Here is an 18,014-nt window from a genome sequence, read left to right as displayed (position 1 = left end):
TAAGAAATAATTTAAAGTTGAAATCAAGATGGAAAGCTTTCCAGCCTGTCTTCCTTATAGTATAGATGCCACCCATAGCAGATGCCTGAGAATTATCCTTACTCCTTCATTTTCCCTTCTAAGATTTTTTTCTCTTTGTCTTTGGTTTTCTGCAGTTTGAACATGATCTGCTTAGGTATATATATTATTTGTAATTATCCTGCTTCTGTTCTTTGAGCTTCTTGGATCTGTGGTTTGGTATCTGTCATTACTTGGGAAAGTTCTCACCATTATTATTACTTCAAATGTTTCTTATGTTCTTTCTTCTCTAGTGTTCTAATAATGCATATATGACATTCTTTGGAGTTGTCATACTGACCTTCAGTATTCTCATATTTTTAATTCCTTTTCTCTTTGCATTTTAGTCTGGGAAATGTCTATTGATTTATCTTTAAGTACACTGATTCTTTTATCAATCATATCTAGTGTATTGATGAGTTCATCTTCATTCTTCGCTTACATTACAGTGTTTTTGACTTTTAGAATTTCCTTTTTTTCTCTTTCTTAGAATTTCTATCTCTTGTTCACATCATCAAGCTGTTCTTCCAGGTTCTCTACTTTTTCCATTAGAGCTTTTTAACATAATAACCATAGTTATTTTAAAATTCATGCCTGATAATTTCAAGTTTATGCCAAATGTAGGTCTGGTTCTGAGACTTGCTCTGTTTTTTCTTGTCTTTTAGCATGCCTAATAATTCATTTCTGAAAGCTATTATGTATTGTATAATAAGGATTAAAGCAAACAGATTTTTAGTGCAAAGTTTTATGTTAATCTTCTGAGTTGTGTTGCCTGTATTGTTTGTTTTAGCTGTAGATATCAGAAGCTTCAATTTCCTATAGTGTCCCTGATTTTGTTTCCTGTTGATTTGGGGCTTCCTTAAGAACTCTTGTTAGATAGAATCTGAATCTTGTAGCCCTTTAACCTGTAGTCCACTGCTATTACATTGGAAACTTATTGGCATTGTGGTAAGATATTGGAGGGGAAAGATTCTATAATCTTATGATTAAATCTCAGTCTTTTAGTGGGCTTGAGTTCCTGGGTTGTGACTTCCCTTTTTCCTCCCCTTATTTCAGACAGGAGGCATAGAGGGGGCAGAGGTTGAGGAAAATGTCCTTTTCGCAGGTTGAATATAGGCCTTTGTTACAGAGAACACCGTGGAACTCTGCACCTATTTCAAATTGATGTTTTACCCCTCCCCCTGCCAGAACCACATGGGGATTTTCTTGGCTTTTCACAAAAAGAACCTGGTGGGACTTCTGAAAGCAGAATCCATGAAAATGTGGGTGGTCCCACTAAGACTGTGCCCTTAAGGATTTTCCCACTCTTATGCTAGCCCACACTCAGTCTCAACTCATCAGAATTAACATTTGTGTTTCTACTAGTTTATGGTTCCAAAGGCTTCCTCCCTAGGTAAACATATTCTGGCTGTGACTGAATTTTCTGTCTTGCCAAATTTGGGGATGGATATTTACCTTGTGACTTCAGTTCTCTGATGGGTCCAAGAAATGTCACTTATTTTCAATTTGTTCAGTTTTTTTCTAGATGTAAGGACTGATGGGACATCTTCCAAATTTTAAACATATCAGAGCTGACAGCAGAGATCCTCTCCTCTTCTTCATCCTTTGTAACCATTAATCAAAGATTACCAGTTTTATCTTCTAACTATGCCTTAAGTTCATCTCTCCTTTTTACCCTCACTACTATTGTTTTCATAGAGCTCCTCTGTCTCCAACTTAGATCATTTCGGAAACTTCATAAATGGCCCCACTGCCAAGTCCCCTCAAATTATATTAAACATACATCTAGTTTTCCAGAGACAGTCCCAGTTTATGCCTCTTTTCTGAGTGGGATGATAGCAGTGCTCCTTTTTCAGTCTCAAAGTGTGTCAGTTTGGCAACAATTTTGTGGTCACTCTTGATTCACTCAGGATTGAATCTACCTCTGCCCTCAAATAATCTTTCTCCATTTTAAATATGACCATGTCCCTCTTCTGTATAATATTTTTCAATTTGTGTTCTCAATCTATAGGTAAAGTCTCAATGCCTTGTTATTCCAGGGCATCCAAGGTCCTCCATGACTTATCTCCTGCCTTTTTGGGCTAGTTTTTATCATGCTTTCCTCCACCTCTTAAATTGGAAGACCTGGAAAGATAGAGCTACTTGGTATTCCTTGAGTACACAGGTCGTTTTAAACCCTGCACCATTTCTCTGAAACCATTCAGAGCCAATTCTTCCCCCTGCTGGTCCTTCCTACCTACCTCCCCCAAATTATTAAAAAATCATGGTTAATGAATCATCAGTCATTTATAGTTACATATTATTACAATCATTTTTATAGGTTGTGTCACACACATACAAAGACATCCTATACACACTATGTTACAAACTCCTTAAGAGCAGAAAACAAGTCCTAATCATTTGAATTCTCAATGTCAGACACTGTAGGTTCTCAGTAATGTACCTGGTACTCAACAGTCACTCTGTTGAGTTGCATGAGGAGAAAGGAAAGCAGTAAATGTTCCAGTTAGTAGCAAAGTTACGCTCAGATTCATGTCATGGATTACAGAGTGAGGGTCCCTTAGACCTACACTTCCCCTCAGGAGAATTTACAGTGATGATTTTACTGATTTTCTGTAATTCTGAGATGTCAAATGACTAGAGATGGAAAGAGCAGGACAATTTGATGATTTAGAAGAAGAAACAAAGAATAATGGGGAAAAAGTTACCCTTCACCTCTTGAGTTGTTTCCAGTTTAGAATCCTGGAATTCCTTAGAGTTCAGGGCTGACTTCTGGTACACAGCACACCCCCTTGTTTTTCCTTTCCACTAGCAGCCCACTTTTGCAATCTCTGCCCTCACTCTGCACAGACAACCACTTCCTGGCTGCTCCACCCCTTGGATCTAGAGTTGTACACACCAGTCGTGTGGTCAGCATTTTTGGAGTCTAGCCAAAGGAAGTGGCCTATGTAGGGAACATGAAATTCTCTGGTGTCTGGAGTGTACTCTGGAAGGGTAAGCAAAAGCCTGTGGCTTGGTCCTATAGATTCCTCATGCCACTGGGAGAAAGAAAGCTGAGCAACAGCCCAGTGGGGTCCTAACAGCTAGTTCTGTGAGTAGAGGCATCTCCTGACAAGGTATAAGGGTGGTACTGAAGTGAAGACTATCTAGGAGACAGCAGAGAATAGCACTGTGTTATCATTAAATAGGGAGGATTTTAATAGAACAAGAGGTGAGAAAATGTTTGGAGAAACTATAAAGTCTGTACTTAATAGAATGGGAGCCCTATAGGACAAAGTGGGACAACATAGACAAAAAGCTACAGACGGAAGTAAATATAAATTAGGGGTAAATATTAGCTCATAATCTCATTTCCTCCCCCTCTGCCTTTCTTGGCTCCCTATACCTGGACACAGTTGTTCCTTACCTTAGAATCACACTCACTTCTCTTTCCTAAATATGCCTTTTCCTTGCTGTCTACAATAGGCTTTGAAAGAAGACATTTCTAGATTCAAGTCCTCCTTCTTTCATTAATTATTTATATAGCCATCAGTAATTTGGGTGGCAAGATTTCATTTCTCATAGACCTGAGATTAAGATGGGTTACCAGGTTTATTTGAGGAGAGTGAGAGAGTTGATAGCTAGAAATGCAAAAGCAGAAGATACCGAGATACAACCAGATATTTATCAGAATTTCCCATGAAAGCTTTGTGCTATAGTATATAGAGCCTGTTTTGTCAAGAACCTTGCAATTGCTAGAGACTTAACTGACACAATCTATTAGAAGTATGGAGAGAGAATTTATTTCAGCCATAACTACTTTCCCAAATAATTTATCAGTCATCTGTTTTCCTCTACCTACCACAGGTAGAGCCCTCCAGAAGCAGAGGCTAAGATGGAGCTCAGAGTGCAAGCTGTTACCTGTGATGGGAAAGGCAAAGGGAGAAGTGAAACCATGATGCAGGTCCTGCTAAACCTCAACCAACCCCCTGAGTTAATATTCTGCATTGACCATGAGGTCTTTCCCAAGACTGGTCAAAATGGCTGGTCTTGATAATGTTGCACAGTCACTAATGTGGGCTGAATCATAAGGGCATGTCCTCAGGTGAGGCAACTCTGTCAGATGAGGCAGACTCTGAAGAAGCTGATGGCTAGAGGCCATCGGATGGCCACACTCCCCGCAGCTGGGCATCCAGTCCTTCCCTGAAGAGAAACCTACACAGCACATCTCCATGTCAACATCAACATCTTTGACTCTGCTTTCTTTCTTAAGGGCTGGCTTCATTCCAGGGCTTTTCTAAAGTTATGATGAATGTGTTCACCAAAAATTTGAGACTTATGTTTTACCACCAGGACAGCTTTAGAGGAAGAATTTCCTTTACAAAAATTCCAGTTAAGGTCCTGAGATTGGATATTATCAGTTTGGCTTGGGGTCATGAGCTCACTTCCAGCACCAGGGTCCAAGGTTAGCCTCACCTCTACCAAATGGACTGAGAGCAGGAGTGACAAGATTCCCTCAAGGCACATCATGATACTGTGGCCCAACAGAGTGTGTTGGCGAGCAAGAGATAGATGTCTTTTTCCCTGCTGTAGGCCTGAATACTCATGCACCCTGGAGGCTTTCCAGAGTGGTCTGGGGCTCCCCAAAGAATTATGGGACTGCACTTAATTCCAGGTAGAAGATCTCAAAGGATGTCATTAACATTCACAGAAACCCTCATTATTTTAGAAGACATGACCTTGAATTCTCTCTAAATAAAAAAAAATTCATAATATTGTAATGTAAAATTATTACAAATTCCCCTTTCCCTTTCTACAAATTGTACCAATTTTATAAAGCACCATTTGCTTTGCTTTTATTTGTGATAGTGTGGAGAATAACTGTGGTATTCTGCTCCATACTGAATGGAAAAGTAGCACAAGAACACAGTACAAAGAGTCTTTCATGCTGCAAAGACGCGTACTCCCCTCGGCACGGAGAACCTCTACCACTGGGACTGAAAAACTGCAAGTCTGTGAAAAGAAAGAGATTTCCACATTCAGAAATACTTCATACATTTAAAGCAGGATCAGTTTTGTGTGTGTGTGTGTGTGTGTGTGTGTATTGACACGCATTTTGTGTGTGGGTCTATGCATGTACAGATGTTTAAATTTTTATTTACAATCTCTTTGTTGGGTTTATGAAAGTTTTTTCCTCTTTGGAGTGCTGAGTTTCTTTGTCTTAGATAGAGTAAACCAGGGCTTATACTCTGAGGCACATATCAATGCAGCCACACTTTTATTTAATATTGAAATATTTTTCTACCGGTTAGGAAATAGCGTGACAGTAAATGTGCTAAGTACTCAAATTAATGAATTTCAGCACATGGGGTTTTTCTCAGAAACCACACACCACTGTAATTCCAAGGTTTAACTTTTTTTTTTTTTTTTTGGTCTGGCACCAGAGCACAGATCTAGAAATCCTGCTGAAGAGATCCTTCTATTTCTTTCAAGGGCTGAGGAATTTCTTTGGGGTTCAAATGTCCTTGGCTGGGAGAAGGGAGCTCACACAATCTTGTTGAAGAGAAACATGGTGATGGTTGAAGGGTTCGGGAGAAGTCTGTGACATAGGCAGCACAAGTGGGACTTAACTTTCAGACTGTGGTAATGGCCTCTCAGGTGCAATCAGGTAAATACGCTTTACTGGAAAACTTATTCCCTGGAAGTACTGTACCCTGTGAAGTGGTTTCTGAGGAGGAGCTCTTCCTGGGATCCCATTCGAAGGTCACAAGACTGTGAAATGCAGAAGTGACAGTGAGGGCCTCACCTCTGACCCCTCACCCCTTCCCACAGCCAGTTCTCCCCGGGGAGAAACTGCACGATGCCCTGGCCCTTCTATGCCCACCTCGGCTGGTTCTACAGCTTTCCAAGCATTGGCACTTGCTGAGCCTGGCAGCGATGGCCCTTTATGTCTCACTTCCTCTTCTTCCCCTTCCTGCATTTGTCTTGCTGGTTAAGTGTGTCTCAACCAGCTGTCTCCACACCTGCACCAGTTGTTTCCTAACTGGACTTTGCAGAGAGGCAACCGTCTAACCCGCCTCTCGGGGGAAAAAAGCAGATAAAATACGTGGGTAACTAGCATTGGCCAATAACCACCCTCTGGTCCCCTTTTCTTGCCTCCCTTTGGTTTTAGTAAGATTTCTTATTATTTAGGTATGGTAGGGCCAGTAGAGCCAGAGACAACGGCCATTGAAAAGAGAGTTTATTATACACACAAGTGAGGGAAACATTTCATGCCCTTGAGGGTCACAAGGAAGCACCGGGGCAGTCCGGAGGCAGCGGAAAAGACCTGTGCGCAAGAGCTCTTACCACATTGTCTGTGGGAAGAAGCAGGTGAGGTGTGGTAAACAGGTTTGAGACTGGCTTGTCTGATACTTCGGAGGCCTTTGGGGCACAGGGGCTGTCCCTAGCTGGCTCACATCTGGCCCTGTGGTGACTGGGCAGGTGGATAGTGGCCAGGAGTGTGAGCTCCTGACGAGGGAGGTGGTTAGGGGGTGTAGGCGCTGAATTGGTTGGTTTGTATTTGCAAAGAGTGGCCTTGTGAGGATGATTCCTCCTGAGGGGGAGGAAAGCAAAGGCGTCTGAGGCAAGGTGACTCAGCAAAATTATCAGCTTGTTGGGAACAAGTGTGTCTGATACATGCACATAGGGCAGATTTTTTTTTTTTTTTTTTTGGTCTTTTTTGGGGCCACACATGTGGCATATGGAGGTTCCCAGGCTAGGGGTTGAATCAGAGCCTTAGCTGCTGGCCTACTCCACAGCCATAGCAACGTGGGATCCGAGCCATGTCTGCAACCTACACCACAGCCCACGGCAATGCCAGATCCTTAACCCACTGTGCGAGGCCAGGGATCGAACCTGCATCCTCGTGGATATTAGTCGGGTTCATTAACCACTGAACCAAGACAGGAACTCTGCAGGTAGGACAGATTTTAAACCATCAAATTATAGATGTTAGAAATAGGATTAATACATCCTTTCCCTCTTCTTTTTTTTTCTCCTCTTTCTCTGGCTTTCATACTACTACCAATAGGGTTGTGACAAAGGGTCATAGCCTTTGCTATTGGACAGTGGTTGGAGAGAGATTTACTTTAATGGAGAAGTCTTTGGAAGAATTTTATACGTAAAACCTCAGTTAAGGAAGGAGCATCAATTAGCTCTGTCAATCAAACATTACACCAATGATTTCAAAATCTTAGAATGACTTGAAGAATGACTTTACTATAAATTTGATTATTTGGCAAAGATAAATAAAGTGTAGAGAATACAGTTGGCTCTTGAACAACATGGTTTTAAATTACATGGGTCTACCTATGTGCAGATTTTTTTTTCAATAGTAGCTATGGAAATACAACCCAATTCATGGTTGATTGAATCTGTGGTTGTGAAAACTTGGATGATAAAGAAGCATTGATAGAGAGGAAATGAGGATACAGAAAGTTGACTATAAGTTGCATGTGGATTTTTGAAGGTTGGCATCCCTAACTCCCATGGGTTTAAGGGTCAACAGTATATATTTAGAGAATAAAAGAAATATATTTCACAGCTTTGACTTATACATTAAAATATAAGCTCTGTATTGTATATTTTAAATATTTATATATTTAAATTTTATATGAATTAAATAACTATACATTTATTCCATATGGCATTCTTGTCACCACCAACTTTCTAAATCATGATTTTCTTTCAAAGCCTATTTAAAATACCATCTTCTTGGGAGTTCCCTGGTGGCCTAGAAGGTAAGGATCTGGCCTTGTTACTGCTATGGCATGGGTTTGATCCTTGGACTAGGAACTTACAGCATTCCATGGGTACAGGCAAAAAATAATGATAAAGTATCATCTTCTTACAAACTTGCTCATGATCATAACTTGTATGTCTTCTGTCAGTCATTGCCTCCACCCTGTCATTGCCTTCCAAGTTTTAGGGTGGTAAAATAACTGATTTTTCTTCCCCGCCTCTGTTCCTAGAACAGTTGTCCTTTTCTAGGGACAGATGTAGGTCAGACTCGCTGGGAAGAGTCTCTTCTAAAGTCTGTATTTCTAGTACTTTACCCAACTGCACACACAAAAATATATCTATCTAGGAGATATCTGCATCTAATGAACAATTTTTCTTCAAGTGTATCAAAATCCCTTGCGGGAGCAAAACCAACCTAAAGCAGAAAAAACTGGGGACTCTCTATCCCTATCTCCTCTTCCAAGCTGAGGAACTTGATACTGAACAGTGTTCCTTGACAGACTGACCTTGGTCATGGTGCTCTAGTGTTGCTCACACTTACAAATAGGATCCAAATCATGACTAGCACTGGCCACTGGACTTCTACGATGTTTTCCAAGTCACAATTGTTATTTACTATTCCTGATAGCAAATCTCCAATGGCTGGGGTGTAGTCTCATTATCCCTCTCCCTTTCCACCCCTCTTCCCCCACATCCTGCATGTCCAGCCACAAGAACGCCGTCCTGACCTATGGTTCGAGTTTTCACAATGGTACACTGACATGTTCTTTCGATCTCCTGAAGGGTTTCTGCCAGTACAAAAGCCCAATCTTTGTACACTATGGATTTCCTGGATGGTGTCAACAAACCTGTCCTTACAGCCAAGTATCTTCTTCTGCTCTTATCAGCTGGGCCTGGTCTCCATCAACCTATCTTTCAGCCCTAATGGATGAGTTTATTCTTTAAGTTTTGGCCATTGTCTGAAATTAAATCTTGCTCTGAGTAATTAGCCATATCTAGATAATAAGTGATTATTATGGCAAGATAATGGAGCTGGGATACATTAGGCACCCCAGCTCCATTTACTTTCCTTGAAAACTTTCTATCAATACATAGGCTTTTTTGGTAGCTGTGTGGATTTAGGTCATTGTGCTTCCCATTATATTCAGAGGAGCTTTGAATTCTTCCTGCTTCCTGCTCCTCAGAACTTGTACACATGATTATTTGATAAATAATCACCTCCCACACTGGACTGTAATTTCTAGGAGGTCACTGATCTTATTCCAGTCTTCACGGCCATTGCAACCCTAAGGCCTGGCAGTGTGCCTGGCACGTAGTAAGAACTCAATAAATATATGCTGAATAAATTAATGAAAATACTAATGCCCTTGAAAGTAGGGGACTGCGTAATGTAAACTCCACCTTAGAATCTACTGTTACGTTACTCAGCCTCTCAAAATATATTTAAATGATGAATGAAGATGCTTGAAGAGATATATAACTCAATGTTACATTGGAATTCATGGGCTTCGGGAGATTAATGTTCCATTTCAGAGAAAAGCATTCTGCATAAAGGTTTAGGCCTAAATATAAGAGGGCATATCCCTGAGTAAAAGCTAAGATCTCACTCTATAGAGCAGTCCTGAGCCCATTATGATGGTCAGTATCCACATTCCTTTTAAAAAAATCTTTAGATAATTTTCTCCTTTTCATGTTGGAAAAAAAAAAAAAAAATCAGATTGACCAAAGGACTCAGCACAGTTCCTAACCATTGCCCAAGCCAACAACAAAAGACTCATTCTGGGTGCATTTTTGGGTTAGTCCACATCTCCCTCATTTATTATGGAATGTAACTGGTATTTCCTGCTTCCACAAAGAAACTCAAACCCCAGTTGATACATCAAGGACTCAGAAGGCCAGGGCTGTTTTCTCTCTCTTCATCCATAGAACAAAGAATCCTCTCCTCTTGCCACAAAAAATTCCCAAATAAGACCAGAGGGGCTAATAACTTTTTTTTCGTTCTGTTACAGTTCTGTCTGGTAGAAATTTAGTGCCATCCATAAATGTGAGATTCATATGTAATTTAAATTTTTCTAGTATCCACATTAAAAACAGTAAGAGAGAAATTCCTGTTTTGGCTCAGTGGAAACGAACCCAACTAGTATCCATGAGGATGGGTTGAATCCTCGGCCCCACTCAGTGGATTAAAGATCTGGCATTGCCGTGAGCTGTGGTGTACCGGCAGCTGCAGCTCTGATTTGACCCCTAGGCTGGGAACTTCCATATGCTACAAGTGTGGCCTAAAGAAAAAGTAAGAGAAACAGGTGCAAATAATTTTAGTAATAGATTTTATTTTTATTTAACTTAAAATACCAAGATTTATCATCTTAACATATAATCAATATGAAAAGTTATTAGTGAGATATTTTACATTGTTTTTCTGTGCTATGTCTTTGAAATCTGGTACGTACTTTACAGTACGCCTCAGTTCAGATTAGACACATTTTAAGAGGTGAAAGCCGCATGGCTGATGGTTCCACACTGAGCAGCATAGTTCTACAATGTGCTTTTGTGCTCTAGTTTTCCATACAGTCAGAAGAGATGTTCCCACTCATCTTCACTGCAGCCCCTGGCATCTTAGGAAAGGCAACATGTTGAAACCTCTGAAAAGTGTTAAGTACATTCAATAAATAAGACCTGTCTCAATGCTTCAACCATCTCCAGGCCCTGCTTCACCCAGCTCAGAGGCTAGTTTGAGTGCAGCTTTGATAGGGCATGTCTGGGCTGAGGCTGTTTTTGTTGCCCTTATCAGTATGTCTCTGTCCAGGCTGTCATGCAACCTGGGCACAGGGGAGAATTTTTTTCCCTTTGGCATTCTGCACAGCCAAGGGCGATGATGCCAAAACTGACTCAGCAACTCAGCACCACAGCCTTTTTTCAGATGCACTCACATTTGGGTTTTTTGCTGTGTTTCTTACTCTGGATAACACTGAAGATCATGTAGAATCCTTCCAGGCCAAGTACTTAGAGATATGAATACTTAGAATAACATTTTTTAATGAAGCCTTTATTAGAGAGGGCTGATGAATTTGTGGGGAGTTAGGGAACTGACCCATCCTGTCCTGAGAACCACACATTTTCTTATATTGAAATGCATTGTCCATCATGAAATTTATACAGCAGATTCTGACAATTTCCAGGTCTCTTTCTTAGGGAGTGGTTGATGATAAACGTGAGCATAAGATGATTTTTAAAAATTTTCAAACTGTGTTTCTTAGACCTCATGCCTCCTCGGAGCCTGCTGCAAGGACCCCCGAGGCTAGGGAAGGCAGAGGCAGGGAATCTAGGAGGCCTGCAGCAGAGCAGGCCCCCATCTCTGTCTTCAGCCAGAGAAGCTCTGTTTGTTTTTTTTCAACACTTCTGGGCAAGATCTAGTACAGATAAGTGGTGTCTGTGCCAAATTTTGAGAAAACCACCCACCTAAGGGAATTGTCTCTGTTTTGATTCAGTCTGAATCTGTTTCTGCGCTCCCTAGACGGCATTTTTATCCTGCCATCTGGTCTGAGATGTCCACTTTTTCCTTAGGGCTTTTACTACTTAAACAGTTAGTCTTTGCTTGTGCAATTGTGCAAAGAAAAGCCTTTAAGTGCCACATCTTCTAAGCTCGTTTTTTTTCTTGTTTTTGTTGTCTTTTGTTTACTAATTCCTGCTTATTGTGGGAAAATGAAAAAGAAAACTAGATAGAAGGAGAAATTTTTAAAAAGCATTCATAACTGCATCACACAGAGATAAATTGTATTAACATTTTGAGAGATTTCCCTCTGAATTTCAATATGCACATATTTTAAACTAAATTGGAATCATATTTTATATGGTTTTATGTCTTACCTCAGCTAGCACCATATTGTGATCATGCATATATTTCATTATCTTTTAAATTCATAATCCTATGAATGTCTCATAATTTACTTAATCACTATTCTGTTGGAAATGTTGATTGTTCCTGATTTTTTTGGTAAAGATTAATGCTTCAACTATCATTCTCATGCAATAATGATTCTTCGATGAACATTCTCACACATAAATATTTAACTGCTCCTCTAAACTTATTTCTTAGAAATTACTAAATAAAATTTCTAAATGTCTGCTCTACATAATGCTCAAATATTGCCCTTTTGTATTAAAATACAGCCCCACCAGTAGCAAATGTGAGTGCTAGTCTATTCTTGCCCTTCCTGACTTTTTAAAAAATTTCTATTATTATTATTCTTTTGTCTTTTTAGGGCCACACCCATGGCATATGGAGGTTCCCAGGCTAGAGGTTGAATTGGAGCTACAGCTGCTGGCCTACACCACAGCCACAGCAATGCCAGATCTGAGCTGCATCTTTGAGCTACACCACAGCTCACGGCAACGTCAGATCCTTAATCCACTGAGCGAGGTCAGGGATCGAACCTGTTTCCTCATGGATACTAGTCAAATTCGTTTCTGCTGTGCCGGGAAGGGATCTTTTCACCCTTCCTGACTTTGAGTTCAATACTTTAAAAGAATCTTTTTCAATTTGATTTTTTTTTTTTTTTAGTTTATTAAACATTTATTTTTAAGTTTTTGATAGCTTGTTAAGGGACATTTGTATTTCACTGTCTGGAGATTTATCTATCCTTTTGACCATTTATTTTCTGAATTTAATTTATAAGAACTTTTTATGTATTAAGGCCCTCAAATCTTAGCCTGGCATAATCATTGCAAATACAAATGACCTAGTTTGTCATCATCTTTTACTTTTGTTAAACTCTTTTCTTTGACAGCAGAAGTTTGGTCATAAGCACTCTTCTCAGTTCTATTTATGCTGTCACTCCAAGTAGTCTCATCCACACTCACAGCTTCAATTATTGTCTATTACACTGATGATTCACAAACTTACATCTCCAGCCCAGGAAGCCTAAGACTGAGAGGGACTGTCTCAAAGAACAATGTTGGTTTGGCTTTTATCTAACATAGTAGAAAATAAATGAATAAGAAAGAAGAGCATAATGTTTTTTTTAATTAATTTTATTTTTTTATTATTCAATGAATTTTATTACATTTACAGTTGTACAATGATCATCACAACCCAGTTTTATAGCATTTCCATCCTGAACCCCCAGCCCATCCCCCCATGCCCCAACCTGTCTCCTTTGGAAATTGTTAAGTTCTTTGCAGAACAGATACAACTCAGACTTTGAAAAACTTATGGTGACCATAAAGTTTTAAAGGATGTATTAGCTTCAACTAAATGATAAAGACAGGACAAAATTAAGACAGGCCTTTGGAGCTCCTGAGCAGATACATACATATACATGAGAGCCTGCTCGTTTTGTTTCTCTGGAGTGCCCTGACTAACACAGGCAGTATATAATTTGTGGCCCTACTTCATAGATCTTCAACTGAGAGGAATTATATTCAAGGAGTTATACCCAAGGAAGCACAAATGCTTTTATGATTGTATTTTAAGCCAACTCTTTATGTTTTGTCAGAGAGATTGCTAAGGACTTCATCATTCGATTCTAAGGGATGCTGCTTGTTTCTAACATGTTTATCAGAAATGTAGCCTCTGATATCGCTCACCAACCCTGGGAAGGACAGGGAGTTGCTATCCGTAGTGACTGAGCAATCAGCTTTCTTCTCAATGGCAGCTGAATTCTCTGGATGGGATCAACCTTCTGCACATGTCAGTGAAGTGAGAGGGAGCACTTTAAAACCTCTTTTGACAGGTTGAGCTACCACTAGCAAAGCACGTAAGCTAAAAATGCTTTATTTGTAGCACCATAATCTTTCTAGTTCAAATTTTAATAGCTATCATTTGTGTGTCTGGCATTAGCTGGAATGCTTTACATGTAACTTTTTATCTTCTTTTAGCATCCTAAAGGGTTAATCTTATTCTTCCCATTTTACAGATGACAAACCAAAGCTCAGAGAAAAGCTATCGCTTCTAGGGAATGGCAGTAGTTTGAAAACGAGGCCATTTTACTTCTAAATCTGTGTTTTCTTCCATTGCACCAAACCCCCATTAGACAGAAAAATGCCTGACGGTACATTCCTTCTGTCTCTTACCCCTTCCTTGAGCTTTCCAAAATTTTACTGTTTACTCACTTCAGGCTGAGTAGGCAATTGTAGTACTATCTTGTTCCTGTTCCTGTTGCAAAAATCAGTAAGCAGTGGTCTAACACAGACACACCACAAGGAAAACAGGGAGAAGCACAACGTGAAATTATTAGGAAAGAGAAAGCCCATCTTAAAGGAATTCAGCTCAATAAACATTGGATTAGCTGGTTATATGGCGATTCTTGGGTTGATAAGAGGGTGAAATTAGGGAGTTCCCATCGTGGTGCAGTGGTTAACGAATCCGACTAGGAACCATGAAGTTGTGGGTTCGATCCCTGGCCTTGCTCAGTGGGTTAAGGATCCAGTGTTGCTGTGAAATGTGGTGTAGGTTGCAGACGTGGCTTGGATCCTGTGTTGCTGTGGCTCTGGCATAGGCCGGGAGCTACAGCTCTGATTAGACCCCTAGCTTGGGAACCTCCATATGCCACGAGAGCGGCCCAAGAAATGGCAAAAAGAAAAAAAAAAAAAAAAAAGAGGGTGAAATTAGACCCAGTGTTGTATATAAGGGGCTCCCAGATTATTATAAGTAAACATGATTTGAATTTCACTAGTATAGGATATCCAAAACATGATGCTGTATCATGAAAATAAGGGTCACAGTCAGAGGGCTATGTCTCCACTGGCATTTAAACACCATGCTTTGCCCTTGAGTTAGTGACTCAGCTGGAAAGAATGACCTCAAGTGACATATTGTTTTTTAGCCAATAAACAACTAATTTCCAAAGACATAACAAGTTTCATAGACCACTCAACTTCTCCCTGGTATTCAAGCAATATTTTTTCAATTAAAAAATTAATTAGTCTTTTTACAGGAGTGTTTGTAGATGCTTCATAGACATTTCAGAAAACTACTAAACATGAGCTTGGAACATTAACAGATTTCTAATATCATTGTCTTAATATTGTCCACATAAGAGTGACTGTTAAATATCCCTCAGCTCCATTGTGAGGAGCAGAGCATCATTTTTTAAAAAGTCTTTGATTTAAAGACATAATACAGGAGTATCTGTTGTATCTCAGAGGTTAAGAACCCGATGCTGTTCCTCTAAGGATGCAGGTTCGATGCCTGGCCTTGCTCAGTGGGTTAAGGATGTGGCATTGCTGCAAGCTGTGGCGTATATTGCAGATGCAGTTCAGATCTGGTGTCACTGTGGCTGTGGTGTAGGCCTGCAGCTGCAGCTCCAGTTCGACTCCTATCCTGGGAACTTCCATATGCTGTGGGTGTGGCTGTAAAAAGGATAAAATAAAAATAAAAAAAATAAAAACATAATACATCTCAAGGAAACAGTGCTTATTCTTGTTTAGTGTTTGCATAGTACATGTTTACTTGGAAAAATTAAAACTTAGCATGCTGTTTTCTGTAACTTGATATTAAAGTACCAAGAGTATATTTAAATCTTAGCCTATAAAATATATCTGAAGTTGAAATGTTACTTATTTTTTTAACACTAAAACTCTATGTACAATTTCTGATCTGATATGGAATATTGTATTTCAGATTTCAGTGTGATCATCTTCAAGTTTGTTATTTGTTGAAATGGTGTTTATTGGAAAATTGGACACCCTGTCACACTCTAATTTGGCAACATTAGAAGTGATGCCAAATTTCCTATATGTGGTCTCTGTCCCTCTGAAAAACCTCTAAGGGGAATCGTAGCAGAGACTAGTAGTACTAAGATTAAAAAAAAAAAAAAAAGCTTTCATGTAGTAAAATTTAAAAATGTGTAAGTTTCCACTGAGGTAGGTAGGTTATGAAAGTACTGTATTTAGATTAAGGGACATGATGTTATACTTTTCCTTATGTTTTTATTACATCTCAAATTGCAACAAATCTAAAAAGATAAAACTTTATGAGACTACAATGATTTCTTTTAAGACGCTTGCTTGTAAAATTTTTTCTCTGCCTTCATTCGTTTTTATTTTTATTTTAAAAACTAAAACCAAGCCAGGAACAGGAAGACAAGATGAGAAGTCCCAAATCAAGGTAAACATTTTATCAAAGCACAGTATTGTGAAATAAAGTTGAAAGAACCTTATCATGCATGTCATGCAAGCTGTCCTGTATGCCCTTCTCCCCAACAAAACTTGCTTTATCTTCCTTAGGGGTATTTTCTATATAAATTAGAGACTACTAGAGAAAATATTTCTGCATATTTGTCTTTCAAAAATGTGTTTCATATGGTATATGTGTGCTCCTTTTTCTAATTTCCAGCTGAGAGAAATATGAAATATCCAGGTTCTGCCTGGAGGTTGAACAATTTTCTGTAACTGATACAATAAAAAATAAAGGGAAAAAACAAGGCTTGACTGTGACAAGCACCCACACATTTGGGCATAAAGCTGAGTTATCTCCACTCATATGAAAGTATTATGAAGTTTTTGGAAGATTCTCTATTTCTTCTTACTTTCAGCTGCGTAGAAGATAGTTCAAGATCTTTAAAAAAGAATTGCTACTCAGCAGTTTGTGTGTGGTCAAATGGTCAACAAATCAGTTGTGTGTCAAAGGAAAAAAAAGATTTTTATATGCCAACATAAATTCTGTGGGTGCTTAACAAATTATAAGGTATAATAATAATAATGACATCATAATTTTAAAATATAGTCTAGAATATACTGAAGACAAGAAGAGTGCCTGAAATTAGATGCATTTGGTTGGTTTCTGCCTTGTGTCTCTTGTCTTTTTCTTCTCCACCCTCCTGCCACATTATGTCCCCTCAAGGGCACATGCAGGCCCACAGACATAATCAGGGTCACCTAGAAAGTTTCTGGGGGAAGCTCAAGCCCCCAGGGAGTGCCTCTTACAATGGAGTCAAGTCACCAGGAAGACATGATGTTTCGTGTTTCAGGGATAAACTCTGTTTACTGACTAGATTGTAAGTTCCAATATTCTCTTTTATCCTAATTTTTCAAAATGCCTTCTTGTCCTTTAATTGAAGGCCTCAATACTGAGCTTGACTCCAATCATCTCCCTTTTGCAGAATTAAATGCTGAGTGTTGGGCCCACCCACTGACTTTGTTGTGTTTGGACAGATCTCCAGAAATCAGGATACAGCATCTCATCTGAGAGATATTAAGTCAAAAGAGTTTTCATGGCTGTGCCTCATTCTTTCACTCATTTGTTCATTTATCCATGGACTAAACAGTACATTTATATATTTAATCAATGTGTCCAAAGGAAATTCTTAAGGAAGGACCACCAGGATTTAGTAGACACAGATAGAAATAAAGGGGAAGCCTTTATCTGTTCTGGTTTGGAGAAAAACTTTGCCAAGCAAATTTCTGCTACCAGGGATTCAGATTATTAGCTTTGTAGCCCTCTCCCCCTTGACTCTGCTGAACAAAATGTTCAGGAAAGGGGGTCCTCGGTTCTTCCTTCTCAGTTCTTTTACTGCCTTTCCTGCTAGCTGGGAGGGACGGCCCCAGAGTTCGATGGGCCCCAGCCACCCAGGAGCATCCCAGGGCTCAGTGCTATCCGAAAGGGACTACGAGAGCCTCGTCATGATGCGCATGCGCCAGGCCGCTGAGCGGCAGCAGCTGATTGCCCAGATGCAGCAGGAGGAGCAGGCGGGGCAGCTCACCTATCCTCCTATCCCAAGCCTTCCCACCTAGCCTTCCCAGCTAGCCTTTCCTGCTAGCTGGGTATGCTGCTCCCACAATGGTAACTTTGATCTGAAAGTTTTTTAAAAGCGATGATTTTAAATTGGAAGCTAAACTGGACTTAAGGTATATAACCTTCTTTTTACTATTTAGTATAAATACTAAACTCCATATTCCATAAACTACCCTTCCTTAAAAGAAATAATAACTGGATAAGCCAAATGTCTTTAGGTATTTTATGAAGCGAAGCAAAATACTGAATAAACAAATGGAATTTGCTGTGTATTTCTCATCCTCAGGAAAACCTTCTCTCTGTGATTATTATGTGTTTTTATTATTAACGGGAAAGACTTAATTTATAGAGTAATGACATAAAATGTAATTTTTATTTTATGTTTTTTTTTTATTGTACCCATGGCATATGGAAATTCCCAGGCCAGGGATCAAACTGATGCTGCAGCCATACCCAGAGTCAC

This window comes from Sus scrofa, chromosome 1 (genome assembly GCF_054392235.1).
Source record: "Sus scrofa isolate SSC_HxYL_T2T_F1_AM1 chromosome 1, Sscrofa_HxYL_maternal_Yorkshire_Landrace_v2.0, whole genome shotgun sequence".
Taxonomy (NCBI): Eukaryota; Metazoa; Chordata; class Mammalia; order Artiodactyla; family Suidae; genus Sus; species Sus scrofa.
Note: the sequence above shows the minus strand (reverse complement) of the source record.